The sequence below is a fragment of the Myotis myotis genome, unplaced genomic scaffold (genome assembly GCF_014108235.1).
Source record: "Myotis myotis isolate mMyoMyo1 unplaced genomic scaffold, mMyoMyo1.p scaffold_m19_p_23, whole genome shotgun sequence".
Lineage (NCBI taxonomy): Eukaryota > Metazoa > Chordata > Mammalia > Chiroptera > Vespertilionidae > Myotis > Myotis myotis.
Window position 1 is genome coordinate 500,411 of NW_023416328.1, and position 18,911 is coordinate 519,321.

General features: G+C 53.8%; 1 long non-coding RNA gene across 5 annotated transcripts in view; it reads left to right on the forward strand.

Moving 5' to 3' along the window:
* The window catches only part of LOC118679175, a 33,701-nt gene extending 14,945 nt beyond the window's left edge, over nucleotides 1-18,756 (forward strand). Inside the window, exons 6-10 of one of the 5 annotated variants that reach the window (XR_004975159.1) lie at nucleotides 6,955-7,180; nucleotides 10,617-10,693; nucleotides 13,193-13,333; nucleotides 17,573-17,661; nucleotides 18,707-18,756. This is a non-coding gene — a long non-coding RNA (uncharacterized LOC118679175). Of the gene's footprint in view, nucleotides 1-6,954; nucleotides 7,181-10,616; nucleotides 10,694-13,192; nucleotides 13,334-17,572; nucleotides 17,662-17,820; nucleotides 18,637-18,706 lie in introns of those variants that run through there. The other 4 variants (XR_004975161.1, XR_004975160.1, XR_004975162.1 and 1 more) reach the window with 4 other exon arrangements.
* Nucleotides 18,757-18,911: the final 155 nt, after the last annotated feature.

An 18,911-nucleotide genomic window follows, 5' to 3' on the forward strand; every position in this document is an offset into this window, starting at 1 on the left:
ACTCTACCTCTAACGGTAGAGCCCACATGGGACCAGAAGTAGCTCTGTGGCCGTTGTTAGATAGTACACATAGGAAAATATTAATATTGAAGCTGCAGCCCAGCCGATGTGGCTCAGTGGTTGAGCATCGACCCATGCACCAAGAGATTGTGGTTCGATTCCGGGTCAGGGCACGTGCCCAGGTTGCAGGCTCGATCTCCATTGAGGGCGTGTAGGAGGCAGCCAATCAATGTTTTTCTCTCACTGATGTTTCTATCATTCTCCCTCCCTATCCTTCTAAAAATCAATAAAAGCATATTTAAATATATATATTTATTTCGAGCTGCAGAGTCACAGCAGGCCTTGAATAGCAGCCTCAGGCCATGTGCAGAGGGAGAACGAGGCAGGGAGGCCAAGGACAGGGCAGGCCTGGCCAGGAGGGGCCATCGGACAGGAAGGAGGGACGGGGGAGGGCGGCATGGAGAGGGCCCGGATTGTGGTGAGGCCCAGGTATCATCTCAGCTCGGTCACCAGCGTGGCAGGTCGTTTTCCTCCTTGGGGCTTCCCTCTGTCACCTGTAAACGGAGTGAGACAGAAATATAAGGAGGAGGCTTCTTATTCATACTGTGGCTCCTGTGAGAATCTGATGACAGGAATGAACCCTCTCCTCAGGGGAAGAAAGATGCACTCAGCTCACAGGTGGGAAACTGGGCCGACACTTCTGGAGCGCTCAGCGCCAGCCTGGCTCTGGTTAAGGATGGGGCTTCAGGACCCCGGATGTCTGGGTGTGAACCCTGCCTCACTCCTCACCAGGGAAGAGAAGAGGCCTTGGGCAGCTGACTGGACCTCTCCATTCCTCAGTTTCCCCCCCTGTAGCAGCTAGGAAGGACCCCAACTCTCAGCGACTCCAGCAGAATGGCAGCTGTTTCTCATCTGGAAAAGCCCACCTGTGTGGCTGGTGGTGTTGGTTTGGGAGCTGAGACAGAGGATCTTTGTCTCTTAGAAGATTTCTCCTCCCTGAAGACCCCCCTTAATCTCATTGCTCAGAGTGGAACCACCTGACCGGCCCCTGTGAGCAAGGGGGAGGGATGAGCCCTGGCTCAGTGGCTCTCAGCCAGGCCGGTATCGCAGCTCCACAGACGTCTGCAAATGTGTGGGGACAGTTCAGGCTGTCACAGTGACTGGGCATTTAGTGGGAGGTGCCTGCTACCACGCATGACACAGTCTTGCATGAAGAATTATCCCCCCAGAATGCCAAGAGCCGTCCCCCATAGGAAAGGCAATGACGAGGGAAAGGCTGGGAAGGAGGGTCAGGGCAGCCAGCCCGTGGCATCCGCCACCACGCCCACCCCTTGGGCTGCCTTAGGAGCCTGCGTCAGTGGTCAGGTCAGTGCTCAAGCAGATGCCGGGCTTCCCTAAAGGTCAGGAGACTGCAGAGGAGGCACTCAGAAACCACCGGGGGCCCTGCTGGACCTGCGGCCCAGGCCTGAGAGGAGGCACTGCCGAGAGCAGCCGCAGCCCGGGGGGCGGACGCACGTGGGACACAGCATCGCTGCTCGTGCTCTCGCCGTCCTCAGAGCTGCTTGCCTCCCTTTGAAGCCTGCCTGGCACTCGAGGGCTGCCCGGTGTGCCCTGCCACATCCGACAGTGTCACGCCACATCCCTCCGTCTGCCCCCAAGGGGACCCTGACTCAGCAGACACAGCAGGGCAAGGCAAAGGAAGTGGGGGAGACGTCACCGTAGCTTGTCACCACGTCCGTCCATCTGGCCCAGTTCCCGGCAGCCCGGGAGTCAGCCCTCTGGTGGGTGTGGGCCAAAGCCACAGCTCCGCCAGTGGGCCAGCATCCTGGCGTCAGGCCCTCTTCCTCCTTCGGGACCTGGGGACAGGACGGGAGAAGTCTGGGTCTGACCTCCGTCCGGCCTCAGGGATCTTCTGGGCTGCTCCTCAAAGAGTGAGCACCCTGCCGGGCTGGTGTGGCTCAGTGGTTGAGCATCAACCTAGGAACCAGGAGGTCCTGGTTCGATTCCCGGTCAGGGCACACGCCCGGGGTTGTGGGCTCCATCCCCAGTAGGGGGCGTGCAGGAGGCAGCTGATCGACGATTCTCATCATTGATGTTTCTATCCCTCTCCCTTCCTCTCTGAAACCAATAAAGATCTATATTCCTCACTCCACGATTAGGTAAATTGTTTTAAAAATAAAAGAGAGAGAGCACCCTAATCCCTCTTGCCCTTCCCCAAGCTCAGGAGAAACCAATGTTCTCCCCTCCCAACGAGGCCAAGGTGTCTCAGTTCTGGTGACTGCCGAGCCGGTGTGAGATGGAGGCGTTCCCACGGGAAGGTGAGGGTCACAGGCTGGGCCCCTAGAGCTGGAAAGCCCTCAGGTGATTCCAGCTGTGCTCCCTGAACACCTGCCGTGTGCAGGGCGCTGTGCCAAGCATTTTATAGAATTAGTTCATCCCGTGCTTATGACACCTTCGCAGGGGAGGTGTCATTATCCACATGTGATGGATAAGGAAACTGAGGCTCGGCCAAGTTCAGCCCTGGGTTAGCTTCCTCACTGATGGATCAGGCATCTGAGGACGCCCCGCCCAGCGTGGGAGCAAGGCTCGTCTCCCTGGGCTGGGCCTGGCTGCTTTGTTGGAGGACATTTGTCCTGGACACAGGCCAGGCACTAAGGCTCGAGTGGACATGTCGGGCCAGCAGCCAGGTTCCAGGCACCAGGCCTCCCCGACGTCTGTCCATTGCTGCCCTGTTGACTCACGGAGCCCAGAAAGTCCAGATTTTATAAGGTCAACCCAAGCACCCTGGGACTTTACACTCAGCACTTGTTGACATGTAGGGCTAGAACAGCTTCTTCCGTTGGGTGTGCGGACATGGGCCACACACGTGTGCTGTCTCCTAGGACAGTGGTCGGGAAACTCATTAGTCAACAGAGCCAAATATCAACAGTGCAATGATTGAAATTTCTTTTGAGAGCCACATTTTTTAAACTGAAACTATATAGGCAGGTACATTGTTATCGACTTAATCAGGGTCCTCCTAAGCTGGCCTTCGCTAAAAACGTCCTCAGTCTGATGGAGGTACGTTCGCCGAGGTCAACCCCTTCCAACTCTCCCATCCACACTCGCCTTGTATACTTGTTTCTTCTATCTCCTTTCATTCATCCTCTCTGTGTGTCCAAACCATCTCAACACACCTTTCTCCATCCTCAACACTACATCTTCTTTCACTCCACAACGTTCCCTGTACGTGCACTCCTGCACGTGGTATTTTGTGGAAGAGCCACACTCAAGGGGCCAAAGAGCCGCATGTGGCTCGCGAGCCGCGGTTTGCTGACCATGGTCCTAGAAGACCAACATCCAGTCATAGGCGACAGCTTCTGGGCCAGGAGTGGAAAGACCAGAGCTCCAGACCCAGCCGCCCACACCAACCCTGACCTTGACCAGGTCTCACTGTCTCCCTGAGCCTCATTCTACTCCTCTGAGGAATCCTAACCCTGTGATTCCCAAAGGGCAGGGAAGGAGGAGACACACTTCTCCTTTTTTTTTTTTTTAATATTTTTATTGATGTAAGAGAGGAAAGGAGAGGGAGGGAGAGATAGAAGTATCAATCATGAGAGAGAATCACTGAACGGCTGCCTTCTGCACGCCCCCCCTACTGGGGATCGAGGCCGAAACTTGGGCATTTGCCCTTGACTGGAATCGAACCTGGGACCCTTAAGTCCACAGGCCGACGCTCTATCCACTGAGCCAAACCAGCCAGGGCCACTTCTCCTTTTTTTAAGTATATTTTTATTGATGTCAGAGAGGAAGGGAGAGGGAGAAAAAGATACAAATAGAAACATCAATGATGAGAGAGGATCATTGATCAGCTGCCTCCTGAACACCCCCACTAGGGATTGAGCCTGCAACCCAGGCACGTTCCCTGATCAGGAATCGAACCGGCGACCTCTTGGTTCCTGGGTCAATACTCAACCGCTGAACCACACAGGGCTGGGCTGGAGACACCATTTCTTTTGTCCCACCCTCAGCGATGTCTCTCGCACCACAAATAGCCATTGCGTTTCACCTCCTGTGCAAATGCTGGTAGGTTAGCAGTGACTGCTTGGGAGACTGTGGGGAGAAGGATTCCACAGCTGTTTGGTGATGGATTAGCCATGTCTGTCCTGGGCCAGGACTGAGGGGTGGTGATGCGTGTGCCGTGCGTTTACCGTAACTGTGATCCCCCAAGCACGCTGTCCGAAGGGAGCCCTCAGGGAGTTCCCCAGGTGCTCCCCAGAGATAAGGTGCCCCAGTAACCCCATTTCTGTGAAGGCCAAGTCCTTGGAAATATTACGCAGCCGTTGAGAGGGGATTTTGCATTGGTTCAAGCCTCTCAGCCACTTCCTGCCCCAGATAACCGGCTCCCGTGGCTGCTCTGGGGTTTATCTGTGAGGTCACAACTGCTGCCTTGAGGCCTTCAATTCTCCTGTCGGAGAACAATGCTCACAGGCTGTCTGCTTTCCTGGCAGTGCCCCTGCTTCTAAATGCTCCCATTACCCAAAAACGCCCCCCCCCACCTCCCCCTGTGACCCATTCTCGGCTGACACGCAAATGTAGATCTGGTTTATGGGGCTGAGGTGGCAGCTGCCTGGCTCTCCCAGGACTGCATGCTCAAGGCAGAACCCGAAGTCTTTCTCATGATGGAATTCCAGTCATGGTGGCGGGTCAGTGGGGACGCGTCGGAGGCTGTGGGGGCGGCCTGACATTCCTCAAATCAGCCAGGCCGGTGAGTGTCCAGGTCGGCGCACCCCACCTGTCACTGTTTGCCCACCCTGAGCAGGGCTCTGCTGTGTTTCCTCCTGGGACAGACTTGTTCCGTCCTGATAGGTGATTCCACTCCACCCTGCTTCCCAAGCTTTCTGGGTTGTAGGGCTCCCCACCCAGGGCCGAGGCCCAAGGGAAAAGCCCTGCGCTGGTCATTGGCTCTAAATCACAGAGAACGCCCTGGCTGGTGTTGCTCAGTGGATAGAGCGTCGGGCGGCAGACTGAAGGGTCCTGGGTTCGATTCCGGTCAAGGGCACATGCCTGGGTTGTGGGCTCGATCCCCAATGTGGGGCCTGCAGGAGGCAGCTGATCCATGATTCTTTCTCACCATTGATGTTCCTATCTCTCTCTCTCCCTCTCCCTTCCTCTCTGACACCAATAAAAATATATATGTAAGTAAATCACAGAGAATGACTTAGGGTGGCGAGGAGCATTTTGCAAGATCCCAGAATTTTCCTGAGAGAAGGAACCCCACCTCCACCTGGTGCACCTGTCCCTTCCACACCCCCTCACCGAATGGATGTTCAGCTTCCACTTAAATGGCTCAGTTGGGAGGGCCGGAAATTCTAGGCATCTCTCTCTTTTTTAAAAAAATATATTTTTATTGATTTCAGAGAGGAAGGGAGAGAGAGAGAGAAACATCAATGATGAGAGAGAATCATGTATCAGCTGCCTCCTGCACACGCCCTACTGGTGACTGAGCCCAAAACCTGGGCATGTGCCCTTGACCGGAATCAAACCTGGGACCCTTCAGTCCGCAGGCTGACGCTCTATCCACTGAGCCAAACCAGCTGGGGCTCTAGGCATCTTTTGTTTCTTCTTCATGTTTTTTATGTAGAGTCGTTTTCCACAACAAAGTCATTCGTTCAACAAATATTTATGCAGCCCCTACTGTGTGCCAGACACTGTTGAAGCCATTGGGGATACAGCAGTGAGCAAAGCAGACAAAAACCCCTGCCCACACAGAGCTGACATGCTATGGTGGGGGCGGGGGGCGGGGGGAGGAGAGGGAGAAAGACAACAAACCAATAAGGAGAGTATACAGTGCGTCCAATGGTGAAAAGTGTTATGAGGAAAAATTAAGGAAGGGGCGTGGGGCGTGGGGCGTGCTGTGTTTGCATTTTAGCAGTGAAGGCACCATTCCAGCAAAGTCCTGAGAGAGGAGAACAGGCTGAGGCACATGGTGTCCTCTGAGAGGTCCAGATAGAGGGGAGGGCGCTGCCCTGAGGGAGGACTGCGCTGGAGAGATAGGGACCCAACGGAGGCCAGCGCGCTGCAGCCACACCAGCCAGGTGGGGACTGTGGGAGATGAGATGAGGTCAGGAGGGCACAAGGGTGGGGCGGATGGTGCTTACATAGTATGGCTTTTGTTTTGTGTGTGTGTGTCTGTGTGTGTCTCTGTGTGTGTGTTTTGTTTTTAATATATTTTTATTGATTTCAGAGAGGAAGAGAGAGGGAGAGAGAGAAACATCAGTGATGAGAGAGAATCACTAATCAGCTGCCTCCTGCACGCCCCCCACCGGGACTGAGCCCACAATCCCAGCATGTGCCCTTGACCGGAATCAAAGCCGGGCCCCTTCAGTCTGCAGGCCGATGCTCTATCCACTGAGCCAAACTGGCTAGGGCAGTGGTCGGCAAACCGCGGCTCGCGAGCCACATGCGGCTCTTTGGCCCCTTGAGTGTGGCTCTTCCACAAAATACCACATGCGGCGGGCGCGCACATACAGGGCGAAGTTGACTTAAAACTTTAAGTAAAGTTTATTAAGTTAATTTTATTGAACGTTGTGGAGTGAAAGAAGATGTAGTGTCGAGGATTGAGAAAGGTATGTTGAAATGGTTTGGACATATAGAGAGGATGAACGGAAGGAGATAGACGAAACAAGTATACAAGACTAGTGTGGATGGGAGAGTTAGAAGGGGCCGACCTCAGCGAATGAACCTCAATCAGATTGAGGACGTTTTTAGCAAAGGCCAGCTTAGGAGCGCCCTAATTAAGTTGATAACAATGTACCTACCTATATAGTTTAAGTTTAAAAAATGTGGCTCTCAAAAGAAATTTCAATCGTTGTACTGTTGATATTTGGCTCTGTGGACTAATGAGTTTGCTGACCACTGGGCTAGGGCCATAGTGTGGCTTTTGTAATGCAAGAAGCCAATTTTTTTCAATAGGAAAGAGTTAGATTCTAATAGAAGCTCAAACCCAGACAAAAAGAAAACCCAAATCCGGTCCCCGTGAGCCAAGTGAAGACCACATCAGCACTGCACGATGAGGCCAGCGTTTCTGGAGCGCTAACAGTGCCTGGCACGTCAACTGGAGCCAAAGGGACAGGGTAGCTGAGTTTTTACGATCAATTGTATCGATCCAGGAAAACGGAAACCAAAATAACTCTGTGAGGTAAGAGGCCTGGCGGAAAGGGCCGGGCTTCCTGGGGCACAGTGGGGGTGAGGGGGAGGGTGTTAGAGTTCTCAGGCCTGGATCTGAGGAAAGGAGTGGAGGTGGGCATGGATGGGTGCCCTCCCCTGCCCCCTTGGGCCAGTGAGTGACTCCCAGGGCCAGTCTTTGGCAGGGTCCTGGTGTTCATCATGTAAACCTTACTGTGAGTCAGGCCCAGCAGCCTGGCCTGCCCGGGTATCCAGACCCCTGAGGGCCAAACCCACACCCTGGGGTGTTCAGGAAGCCACTCTCCAGAGAATTCCACTGGGTCCTCATGTTCCTCACCCAACTATTGATACGCCCATTGACCAGGAAGCGTAGGCCACTCAGGTGTGCACCACCGTGACATGGTCGCTAAGCTTGGGCCGAGGAGGGCTTCAGTCCCAGGCCTACCTGACGGCCCCGTCTCTCCTGGAATTAGCTGAGGCTGTGACAGGGAACAAGGACAGGCCCCTGGGACAGGGAATGAGCCCCCAGGCAGCAGCAGGAGGGAGGGTGGGAGATGACGTGAGGCGGGGCCAGAGTACAGGGAAGTGGCAGGCCACAGGGAGGGGCTGGACACAGTGCAGCCAGGCAGGGACCAGGGGAGAACATTCAGAACTCCCAGTCCTTCGCCAGAAGTTAACAAAAGTCATTGTTACAGTCACGGACATAGATCCTTATCTCCTAAATGGTATATTTTGGCGTGTGCGTGTTTATTCTCTTTGATGCTGGAAGAGGGGAGGCGGGGTCACGTGGCCAGGCTGGGCACACTTTCACCCAGGACGGGTGCAGGGAAAGGGTTCCGAGGGAGGCCAGGCCCTAACAGGGACTGCGGGCCCCACACTCCCCTTTTCACCCTCTGCCCAAGATGCCAAGTTTCCTGCCCAAGCCCCGCACCAGAGGGCATAGACAGTGGGCAATAATGGCCAGGCCTGAGGGCAAACAGAACAGTGAGGTCCCTGCCCAGCCACCAGCCCTTGCAGTGTTCACTGGGATCAGCCGGATACAGGCCCACATGCTGGCTGTGCCACGTTCTGTACACGTGTCCTTGACAAGTTGTTGTTTTTTATTATTATTATTTTTTTGTTAATCCTCACCTGAGGATATTTTCCCATTGATTTTTTAAAAAAATATTTTTTTATTGCCCTGACCGGTTTGGCTCAGTGGATAGGGGGTCGCCCTGCGGACTGAAAGGTCCCAGGTTCGATTCAGGTCAAGGGCATGTACCTTGGTTGCGGGCACATCCCTAGTGGGAGGTGTGCAGGAGGCAGCTGATTGATGTTTCTCTCCTATCGATGTTTCTAACTCTCTATCTCTCTCCCTTCCTCTCTGTAAAAAAAACAATAAAATATATTTTTTAAAAAAAATATTTTTTTATTGATTTTGGAGAGGAAGGGAGAGGGAGAGAGAGAAACATCAATGATAAGAGAGAATCACTGATCGGCTGCCTCCTGCAAGCCCCCAGCTGGGGATCGAGCCCACAACCCGGGCATGTGCCCTTGACTGGATTCAAACCCAAGACCCTTCAGTCCACAGGCTGATGCTCTATCCACTGAGCCAAACAGGCGAGGGCTCCACTGATTTTTAGAGAGAGTGAAAGGGTGGGGGGAGAGAGAGAAAAACATTGATGTGAGAGAGACACATCAATTGGCTGTGCCCCAACCAGGGCTGGGAATCAAACCTGCAACTAACTGTGTCACGTGCCCTTGACGGGACTCGAGCCCGGGACCCTTCAGTCCGCAGGCTGACGCTCTACCCACTGGGCCTTGGCAAGGCCTTTCACCCTAAGGCCCTCATCTGTGAAACGGGCGTGCCTTAAGGGTTGTTTGGAGGATTACATAAGACCTTGCACGTGAAGCACTCAGCACAGTCCGGCCAAAGAGCGAGCTCCGACTAAGTGTTACCATTACGATTATTTTCATCATCATTTCTGCCGGCGTGACCACCGTACAGTCTACTGTTGACACAGGATTTCACTGCCCGAGTGCGCATTTGTGTTGATGATTTGCGTTGGCACCAAGCAGTCCTTTTTAATTGCTGCTGGCTAGCAAGAAAAGAGCAGAGGCGGATTTAATGCGTAAATGATGTGGTGAAGCCAAGAGGAGGCCAGATGATGTAACAGCCCACAGTGCAAACAGAAGTCCTGCAGTCATTCAGAGAGAGAAAAGTCGTGGGAGAACTGCGTCACCCCCCCGCACAGACATGGCAGCGCCCACCGGCCTGTCACGTTCACCAGGGGGCCTGCTCTCATTGGTCAGCCCCATGTCTCCGTACGCGGTAATTTGCTTTCAGCCAAACAACATCATCCTTCCCATTGAACTAACGTTTAATGAATTGTGTTGGGTTTGTAGTTTTGTTTATCTTTATTGTGTAAATTTCTCTTGAAAGTATTGCTAAGTAAAAAAACAAAACAAGCCCTACCAGGCTTGGCTCAGTGGATAGAGCGTCAGCCTATGGACTGAAGGGTCCGGGTTCGATTCCGGTCAAGGGCACATGCCCCAGTTGCAGGCTCGATCCCCAGTGTAGAGCATGCAGGAGGCAGTCAAACAATGATTCTTTCTCACCATCGATGTTCCTATCTCTCTCTCCCTCTCACTTCCTCTCTCAATTCAATAAAAATATATTTACAAAAACAAAAACCCAGCCTGACTGGCGTGGCTCAATGGTTGAGCGTCAATCTATGAACCAGAAGGTCACGGTTCAATTCCCAGTCAGGGCACGCATATGCCTGGGTGGCGGGACCAAACCCTGGTGTGGGGCATGCCGGAGGCAGCTGATCAATGATATATATATAAAAATATAGAGGGCTAGGGCCAATGAAAATATATTTAAAAACAAACAAAAACCCAGCCCTACCCAGTTGCTCAGTGGTTAGAGCGTCAGCCTGCGGAGTGAGGGGTACAGGTTTGATTTCGGCCAAGGGCACATGACTGGGTTGCAGGCTCAATCCCGGGGCCATGCGGGAGGCAACCAATCGATATGAGTCTCACATCGATGTTTCTCTCTCTGTCTCTCCCCGTCCCTCCCACTCTCTCTGAAAATCAATGGAAAAGATATCCTTAGTTGAGGATCAACAAACAACCAAAAACCCAAATTATAATATGCTACCTTTTGATAAAAAAAGGGAAATACTATAAGAACAGAGAGGTAGCCCTGCCCGCGTGGCTCAGGGATTGAGCGTGGACCTATGAACCAGGAGGTCACGGTTCGATTTCCCCGTCAGGGCACATGCCCGGGTTGCGGGCTCAATCCCCAATGTGGGGCGTGCAGGAGGCAGCCGATCCATGATTCTGTCTCATCACTGATGTTTCTATCTCTCTGTCCTTCTTCCTTCCTCTGTGAAATCAATAAAGATGTTTTTTAAACAGAAGAGAGGTAAATGTGTGTGTATATATAATTTTTTTCTTTTTTGCAGAAAGGAACACTGGGAAGATCAATTAGAATAAAAATTGGTACTCAAGTGTGGAGGGGGATTGCATAGAAGGAGCAGAGGTAGGAGCAAGATTGCTTTCTGTGTGTTTTTCTGTCGTTTTGACCTTTGAATCATTTTGGATGGAGGGTTGCATGAGAGCGAAAGGACGACTGCGTACCTAACATAACAGAATCACTTACCTCCGTCAGCCTTGGGCAGGGGGAGGCGGGGGGGAGGGATTGCTTCCCAGGAGAGCATCTTCCTAAAATACTATCCGGAAAGTATTTCTTCTCCCTAAAACGGAGAAGGCCAGGAAGGCCAGTCCTGCCTCGACTCTGTGAGCAGAAACTCAGCAAGCACAGCGATGTGGCCGACACTGGGAGACAGTACAGCCACGGGTCCCCATGGAGCCAGACTGCCAGGCCCCTTAGAAAGTACTGCCCACCAGTGTGTCTGCCATGGGTGCTGGAGCCTCCAGCCCCAAGCAGGCAGCAGGGGGCGAGGCGGCAGCTGCCAGCAAGGCCCTGCCCGCCTCCATCATCCCGGTTCACGCGCCCCAGCCGGCGGCCCACATCTTCTGCAAGTCATGAGGTGAACAAGTTAGGGCACGCAGCCGAGGAGGACTGTGCTGACCTCTGACCTTAGACGCAAGAGGTCAGAGGAGCGGGCAGCTGACAAAATAGGGACCAGGCACCGCGCGGGCCGCACCAAAGGCTGCTCTGAGCCCAGACAGCAGTGCGGGGAGGCTGGCGGGCTATCGAGGAAAAATAATAGCCTGAGAGCACCAAGCAAGCCCGGCAGCGAGGGCAGAGATTTAATCCACGAAAGCCTGGGTTTAGGCCAACGCGGGAGAGCTGGAAAGGCCTTCTGCCTTGGACGGAAGGGGGGCGGTGACTTGATCACAGCGGCCATTGCCACAGGCCAGGCGCTGTGCTGAGCCTTTACAGGCGTCGCCGGATGAGCCGAGTAGCTTGTACCCCATGTGGCAGATGAGGAAACTGAGGCCCCAGGGGGTCACGTAGTTTGCACAGGGGGCATTCAAGCGACTTTCAGAGCTGGGATTGGCCCCAGGGCTGGGCTGGGAACCCACACACTGGACCACCGCCCACGGGGTTTGTGGCCTGGACCACAGATTATAGAAATATCACCCAGGTCTACTGGGAAGTTGCAGGTGACCAGCCTTTTCCAAGAAAAGTGTCAAATGTTCATCAGAGCAGAGCCACCCACATCACATTTTCCTAAGGAAACAGCGGCGGCTGATTCAGCGATCGCTCCCTCCCTCTTCTGGAGGCAGAAAGCTTTCTTTCCATTCTCACTCCCCAGGTTCAGATCTTACAAATTCCCAGCAAGCTCTCTAGGCCTCAGCTTCTTCATCTGCAAAATGGGGATAACAGTAGCGCCTGCCTCAATGTTGTGAGGAGCCACAAAGGAGGCCATTCGTGTAAAGCACTCAGCATCGCGCCTGAGATGGAATGAGTGTGCGCTGTGTGGGTTTAACTGTTAACCCAAAGCTTCCCCGATTGCCCGGGTTCCTACTATCGCTGCCCAGGTGGCTGTGGTAGAGGGAGAAGCACATGCGCGCCCAAGCAGCTGGGCAGTAGAACCTCAGGGCTGGCCGGCCAACTCTCAGCCTGCGGAGGCCCCAGCTTCCCAGGGCAATGGGTGGCACCCCGTCCTTCCCAGGTCTGCTCAGGAGCCCACAAGCCCATTTCCCGGATTATGAAAGTCACTGTTTCTCCAAGCCGGCCCCCAACCCAGCATGGAGCACGGGAGGGTCACTAACAGGGCCTCCTGCGGAGGGCTGTACCCCTATATGTCTCCTCCCCACAGCAGTCACACAGGGGCCTTTTAAAACGGTAAATTAGTGCCCAGCTGGTGTGGCTCGGTGGTTGAGCATCACCCTAAGAACCAGGAGGTCATGGTTCAATTCCCGGTCAGGGCACATGCCCAGGTTGCGGTCTCGATCCTCAGTGGGAGGCGTGCAGGAGGCAGCCAATCCATGATTCTCTCTCATCATTGATGTTTCTATCTCTCTCTCCCTCTCCCTTCCTCTCTGAAATCAATAAAAATATATTTAAATTTTTTTTTCTTTCAAAAAAAGATAAATTAGTGAAATTCTCCAAAAACTGTCCACTGCTCTGAGAATTTCATTCAATATCCTGACCGGGCTGCCACCTGCTCCAGGATCCCGTCCTTGCCTACCCCTCTTATCCCCTCTCTCCCCACCCTCGCCCTCTCCCACACGCTTGGAGAAGTGTCTGCTCTCCAAGTGCACGCGCTCATGTCCCAGGCCTGTGTCCTCTCGTCCCAGGCCCGTGTCCTCTCGTCCCAAGCCCGTGTCCTCTCGTCCCAGGCCCGTGTCCTCTCGTCCCAGGCCCGTGTCCTCTCGTCCCAGGCCTGTGTCCTCTCGTCCCAGGCCCGCATCCTCTCGTCCCAGGCCTGTGTCCTCTCGTCCCAGGCCTGCCTTGGAAGCCCTCTCGTCACACCTCAACTATCACTTCCTCCCAGGCACCTTCCCTGGCCACCCGAGGGACTGTCCCAGGCATAACCACATCACCCTCTTTATGATTTCTTCCCAGAGCACTTCCGATGACCTGAACTCCTCTGATGAACGGGCTTATGGTGCTGCCGTCTGCCTCCCTCACCACCACACGAGCCCTGGAAGAGGTCCTGCACCCGGCGGCTCTCAGTCAGTGTCTGAGGAGTGAGTGAGTGACTGAGTGAGTGAGTGAAATGCCTGGTGCACAGCCCACCCTCCACAGAGGTTTTTATTGTCACACATAACATATCCCCACCCCAAGCCCTCTTCTTTTTTCTTTTTCTTTTTTTAAAAATATATTTTATTGATTTTTTACAGAGAGAAAGGGAGAGAGAGATAGAGAGCTAGAAACATCGATGAGAGAAAAACATCAATCAGCCGCCTCCTGCACACCTCCCACTGGGGATGTGCCCGCAACCAAGGCACATGCCCTTGACCGGAATCGAACCTGGGACCTCCCAGTCCACAGGCCGACGCTCTATCCACTGAGCCAAACCGGACATGGCTTCTTTTTTTTTTTTTTTTAATATATTTTTATTGATATCAAAGAGGAAGGGAGAGGGAGTGAGAGATAGAAACATCAATGATGAGAGAGAATCATGGATCGGCTGCCTCCTGCACACCCCCCACTGGGGATTGAGACTGCAACCCGGGCATGTGCCCTTCACCGGAATCGAACCCGGGACCCTTCTGTCTGCAGGTCGATGCTCTATCCACTGAGCCAAACCAGCTTGGGCCCAAGCCCTCTTCTTGCTTCTTAGCCTCCCTCAGGCTCCCGGGAACTTCAGTGGAGGTCTCTTTCAGCTAAAAAGCACTCCACTGTCCGTGAGAGGCCCTCACTGCTTGCCACCCACAGTTCCCTCACCTGGCATGTCTGGCACCCTCTCTGCCAAAGGCAGCCCCTTGGGCACTAGCAGTGCTGGCGCCTTTCATGTGCAGGTGGCACGGGGCAGACTGCTCCCCAGGTGCACACACCGTGCCCCACTGAGCCAGGGCACCGCCCTCCTTCAGGAATTGGCTAGCTTTTCCCCCAGCAGTGTTTGTTTTAGGGATTAGAGTTAGAGTGGCGGAGCCTGTCATTTCCAGAATCATTCCTTCCTTCCCTGGCGGCCAGCAGTACATTTGTTATTTTATTTTCCAAAGACCCTGATCACAGCGTCCCAGACAAGTTGGTTGATAGCATCATCCAACGGAAAAACTCTCCGATGCTGTGCTTAGCCATGGCCAGACTCGCTGGCTTCACGGGGGAGGCCTGGACCCAGAGTGGCACCCCTTTCGCGCCTTTTTTGGGTCAGCCCTGAGGCCCACAGTCATTTTCTCTCCTGTTTCTCTTTTCTTTTTAAGTAGTGCAGTAACCCCCACCCAGACACACCGCCTTTATCTGGCACAGTGCAGAAATGGGCTGCCCTGGCCGGTTTGGCTCAGTGGATAGAGCGTCAGCCTATGGACCAAAGGGTCTCAGGTTCGATTCCGGTCAAGGGCACGCACCTTGGTTGCAGGCTCCTTCCCAGCCTGGGCCCTGGTCGGGGCTCCTGCAGGAGGCAACCAATCGATGTGTTTCTCTCACAGTGATGTTTCTCTCTGTCTTTCCCTCTCTCTTCCACTCTCCCTAAAAATCATTGGAAAAATATCCTCGGGTGAGGATTAACAAAACAAAACAAAAAGAAACTTAACTCTAGAAGAAAAAAAAAAAAAGAAATGGGCTACCTCATGTTAGTAAATTTTCAAAATAATGTCTTCCAGGCATCAACACTTGGAACAAATATATTTTAAAAACAGCTTTGTTGAGGTGTGATTGACACACTGTAAGCTGAGTATGTTTAAAGTGTACAGCTTGATCTGTGCTGACGTTCCCATACACCCGCGAAACCATCCCCACCGTCCAAGATAATGAACATATCCATCATTCCCAAGAGGTTCCTTCCGCCCCGCGGCCCCCCTCCCCGGCAGCCACCGATCTGCCTTCCAAAGGCACGTTCGATGCAGAGCTGCCTCACCCACTTCCCCACCCTGTAAATAGGGTGCTCAGCCCGATTGTTCCCGTCCTGGTTCAGCATGATCATTAACGCTACTGAAAGCCGTGTCCTCAGATGTCAGGGAGAGACGGAGACTGTTTGCCGTGCGCACTAAATGGCCCCATTGTTGCACCGCCGTCCGTGCCTGGCAGGTTGGGGTTTGGGAGTTTCTCCCTCGCTGCCAGCTGCCTCGGCGCGCAGTTCCCGGCAGACCACTCCTGGGGCCTCGCAGGCTGCACACACCATCGCCTCCTCCGCGCCATTCCCATCCCTCACACCCCATCAGTGGTCCTCAGCCAGGGGCACTTTTGCCCCCCAGGGGACATTTGGCAATGCCTGGGGACATTTCTGGTTGTCCTAATGGCGGTGGGAGTGCCGCTGGCTCCTACCAAGTGTTGAGAGACAGGGGTGTTGCTACACATGCCACGCGCACAGGACAGCCCCGCGAAAAACAGTGATCCAGCCCAAGAAGTTAATGTGCTGAGGTTGAGAAACCCCTTCCAGATGCCAGAACTAACTGGGAAAGGGGACAAGAAGTCATGACAATTGACTGCTGTACTTTTCTGGATCAAGACGGAGAAGGAGCCCTAGCTGGTTTGGCTCAATGGATAGAACGTCGACCTATGGACTGAAGGGTCCCGGGTTCGATTCCGGTCAAGGGCACATTCCCCGGGTGGTGGGCTCAATCCCCAGTAGGGGACATGCAGGAGGCAGCTGATCCATGATTCTCTCTCATCATTGATGTTTCTATCTCTCTCTCCCTCTCCCTTCCTCTCTGAAATCAATAAACTATTTTTTTAAATATATTTTATTGATTTTTTTACAGAGAGGAAGGGAGAAGGAGAGAGAGTTAGAAACATCAATGAGAGGGAAACATCAATCAGCTGCCTCCTGCACACCCCCTACTGGGGATGTGCCCGCAACCCAGGTACATGCCCTTGACCGGAATCGAACCTGGGACCCTTCAGTCCGCAGGCCAACGCTCTATCCACTGAGCCAAACCGGTTTCGGCAATAAAATATATTTTTTAAAAAGGGAGAGGGAAAGGCAGAGGTTTATGGGAGCTGCAAGGCCACATGGTAGGACAGAGTCAGGAAGACCTTAGCTGTCTCAGCGACCTCCTCCCAGGCATGGGCGCTGGCTTCCAGGACAAGCTCTAAGGGACTCAGCTTGAAGCACCAGGGCCCAGCACTCAGTAGGCGCTCAGTGAATGTCCATCCGATTGTCTGATTGCACCCAACACACCTACTAGGTGCCCAGGCCTGGGTAGCAGTGGCTAGACGTTGAAGGCAAGGCAGGAGACACAGAAGGGAGCCATCAAACCGACCAGTGAGTGTGGGACTTGGCAGAACCAGCTGAGGAAAGATAAGTGCAGACCCACCCCAGTAACTGGGAAAACGAGGGCTGGCCATGACGGGATCCTGTCCCAGGGGCCCAGCCATTTCACCACCAGATCACTTCTGGCTCCTCCCCCCACCCACAGGCACCCTTTTTGCTTGTCATATAAGGGAGACTTTCCCAAAGTGGTTTAGCCAGAACTGGCAGGGCCCTGCCCCAGGTTGGGGTAGGAGGAGCCTGGCTGTTGCCCAGCAGCGCTCAGGAGGGACTCCAGGTGCCTGCAGCTGGATGGTGAAGTATGGGCATGCTTTATTCCCCTCCGCATGACTTCAAGGTTTTGTTACTTGATTATACTGTAGACCAGCGGTCGCCAACCTTTCGGACCTCACGGACCACCGGTTGGCGACCACTGCTGTAGACGCTCCTGAAAATGCGTGTAGGCAAAAAGCTCACAAATCCCACCCTTTCAGAGAAAACAGTTTTGTTGTGTGGCCTTCTATTCAAGTATGAAGGTGGTGTAGACGTTTTTTTAAAAAAATATTTTTTTATTGATTTCAGAGAGGAAGGGAGAGGGAGAGAGAGATAGACACATCAATGATGAGAGAGAATCATCGATTGGCTGCCTCCTGCACGCCCCCTACCGGGGATCGAGTGCAATGTTGGCATGTGTCCTGACTGGGATTCGAACCGTGACCTTCTGGTTCATACGTCGACGCTTAACCACTGAGCACACTGGCCGGCAGTGTAGACATTTTTATGAAAACCAGGTGTGGGTGCTGCAGCCGAAGGCTTGAGGTGCCTGCGAGTGAGGAGGAGGTTTTGAGAGAAGGGGACCCCAGAGAGCACACCACGGGGACACTGGGAGTGCCCCTGGTGAGTGTGACTGGGTGGATTTAACTGGGGGGTTGCTCTACGGAGCCTCCCAGATTAGTCCCAAATCCAGAGAAAAAGAGGCCTCGCTGGCTGGGTACTTCTCTCCCGGGTCTCTGCTGGAAAGGTGAGAACCCCAGTTACAGCCCTCTTCCCTTGGGCCTTAACTAACCATCATGCCCTGCTTTCCCCCACAGGTGGACATCCCTCCTGTTTGCCAGGCTTCTGTCACATGGTGCCCCAGCCTGTTGACTGCTGTGTCGAACTGATCCAGTGGGATCCACAGGTCAGTACAGCTCCTACGGCCCCAAGTCCGGACTCGTGGGCTCCAGGGGAGTTAACTTCCTAGGGCAAGCATGTCAAACTCAAAGGCGGACACGAGCTAAATAAATGAGGCATGCGGCCCGCTGGCCCCAAGTTTGACATGTTTGTCCTGGGGCCTTAGGGCCTCTGATATGGATACGGAGAGAACAATACCTGCCCACGGGACTTGCTCCCGTGAGATAAAGGACCTCACTGGCTAGCAGTCAGCAACTGAAGCAAGCTGGGACTCCCTCCAGAGGGGTCTCAAGGAGAGTGGCTGTAGCAACAGAATCGTGGTAAATGACAGCCGCATGGGAAACCCTGGGTGAAGCCAGGGCAGGTGCTCACTTGCTCAGTCCTAGCCTCTCCCCTCCCTCCAGCGATGCACCTCTGAGCAGCACAGTTCCAGGATTTCAGTGCTAAGTGCCAGAGGCAGGCTTGGAGGGCCAGGCTTGGAGGAACTGGCAAGTGCAGTGCCGCCTCTTCCTTCACCGCAGACCACCGAGGCTCCCCTGGGACCAGCCTCCAGGATGGGTGGGGCGCCGAGAGGCAGCCAGCGTTGCTATCTCTCTGGCTTGACCTCTCTTCTAGGTCAGAGGACAAGAGGGAAGGGCACTGGGAGACTCCAAGGCTAGATGGGGCCAGCCCTGTTCCAGTTTCCCCTCAATGGGGTTCCCTTGCTCAGACTAAGGAAGAACCGTGACTCACTTCCTGCCTCGTTGGGTCTGACTGCAGAAGTATTGTCTCTACAACAGTGGCTGCTGCTGGTGGGGCTACCCCAGTGTGGCCCCTACCAGTCAGTCCCTTGTTGGGGAAAGTTCCCACTCCCAGTCTTCTCCCCCAGCTAAGTTTTCAGAACCCCTCATTCTTCCCCAGGTTTCCGGGTTTTGCAGCATTTGTAAGGATGCCCGTATGGTACCTTATCCTATTAACTGAGTATTGTCTCCATTTCATTTTTAAAAATTTATTTATTTATCTATTTATTTTTGGTATTCCTCCCCCGAGGATATTTTCCCATTGATTTTTAGAGAGAGAAGGGAAGGACAGAGACAGAGAGAGACACATGGATTGGTTGCCTCCCGCATGCACCCCCGACCAGGGCCAGGGATCAAGCCTACAACCGAGGTACGTGCCCTTGACCAGAATCAAACCCGGGGACCTTTCAGCCCGCAGGCCGACATTCTATCCACTGAGCCAGACCGGCTAGGGCTAATATCTCCATTTCAGAGGGGT